Genomic DNA, 1,553 nt, shown 5'->3' with positions numbered 1-1,553 from the left:
ATATTACTGTACTACCCCTTATTGGTCATGAGGGATGGAGGAGGCTAGGTTAGCCAAAAGATGGTTATCGGTTCAAGGAAGCAACGTGACCTTGCTTTTTCAGGGTAAGAAGGGGTAGAGGAAATGTCTCGAGCTAATGTTCGAGTACCAGATGATATGGCACTGAAGTAACCCATGCCATACTCCCAGGAAAAGCTCGAATGTACCTGTAACCGAAACTGACACATGGGGTTAGATAGAGAATACCTAGGGGCACGTGACAACTCTCTCTAAGCAACTTGACAAAATAACCCCGTAACTTTGGGAGAAGGGGTGCCTCCTCAAGAAGGTGGTCACAGTGACCAGGCCCGGGTGATTGTTTGCCAAAAACACAGGTCTCCGCAAAGTCGTAAGACCATGTATTGGGGATGACGCCTGCCCAGTGCTGGAAGGTCAAGGAAGTTGGTGACCTGATGATAGGGAAGCCCGCGACCGAAGCCCTGGTGAATGGTGGCCATAACTATAGCATTCCTAAGGTAGCAAAATTCCTTGTTGGATAAGTTCTGACCCGCACGAAAGGCGTAATGATCTAGGCACTGTCTCAGAGAGAGGCTCGGTGAAATAGACATGTCTGTGAAGATGCGGACTACCTGCACCTGGACAGAAAGACCCTATGAAGCTTTACTGTTCCCTGAGATTGGCTTTGAGCCTTTTCTACACAGCTTAGCTGGAGGGCAAATAAGGCCTCCTTGCGTGGGGGCTTGAGCCATCAGTGAGATACCACTCTGGAAGAGCTAGAATTCTATTATGTCAGAAACTACGGGCTAAGGGATAGTCTCAGGTAGATAGTTTTTATGGGGCGTAGGCCTCCCAAAAAGTAATGGAGGTGCGCACAGGTTTCCTCGGGCCGGATAGAGATTGGCCCTCGAGTGCAAGGGCATAAGGGAGCTTGACTGCAAGACCCACCCGTCGAGCAGGGACGAAAGTCGGCCTTAGTGATCCGACGGTGCCGAGTGGAAGGGCCGTCGCTCAACGGATAAAAGTTACTCTAGGGATAACAGGCTGATCTTCCCCAAGAGTTCACATCGACGGGAAGGTTTGGCACCTCGATGTCGGCTCTTCGCCACCTGGGGCTGTAGTATGTTCCAAGGGTTGGGCTGTTCGCCCATTAAAGCGGTAGGTGAGTTGGGTTCGGAATATCGTGAGACAGTTTGGTCCATATCCAGTGCAGGCGTTAGAGCATTGAGAGCACCTTTCCCTAGTACGAGATGACCGGGAATGATGCACATCTGGGCACCAGTTATCATGCCTACAGTAAACACTGGGTAGCCAAGTTCGGAGCGGATAACTACTGGAAGCATCAAAGTAGTAAGCCCACCCAAGATGAGTGCTCTCCTATTTCGACTTCCCCAGAGCCTCCGGTACCATAGTCGAGATAGCGGCGGGTTCTCTTCCCCTGCGGGGATGGAGCGACAGAAGTATTGACAATCCAAGATAAGGTCACGGTGAGATGAGCCGTTTATCATTACGATAGGTGTCAAGTGGAAGTGCAGTGATGTATCCAGCTGAGTCAT

The 1,553-nt window shown here is 50.7% G+C and overlaps 1 pseudogene; it reads right to left on the bottom strand.

The window, feature by feature from the left end:
* Positions 1 to 332: 332 nt before the first annotated feature.
* On the bottom strand, positions 333 to 1,553 carry LOC110107147 (annotated as a pseudogene).

Source organism: Dendrobium catenatum, unplaced genomic scaffold (genome assembly GCF_001605985.2).
Source record: "Dendrobium catenatum unplaced genomic scaffold, ASM160598v2 fragScaff_scaffold_1022, whole genome shotgun sequence".
In the NCBI taxonomy this organism is placed as follows: Eukaryota; Viridiplantae; Streptophyta; class Magnoliopsida; order Asparagales; family Orchidaceae; genus Dendrobium; species Dendrobium catenatum.
Note: the sequence above shows the minus strand (reverse complement) of the source record. Positions and strands in the feature narration are given on the sequence as shown.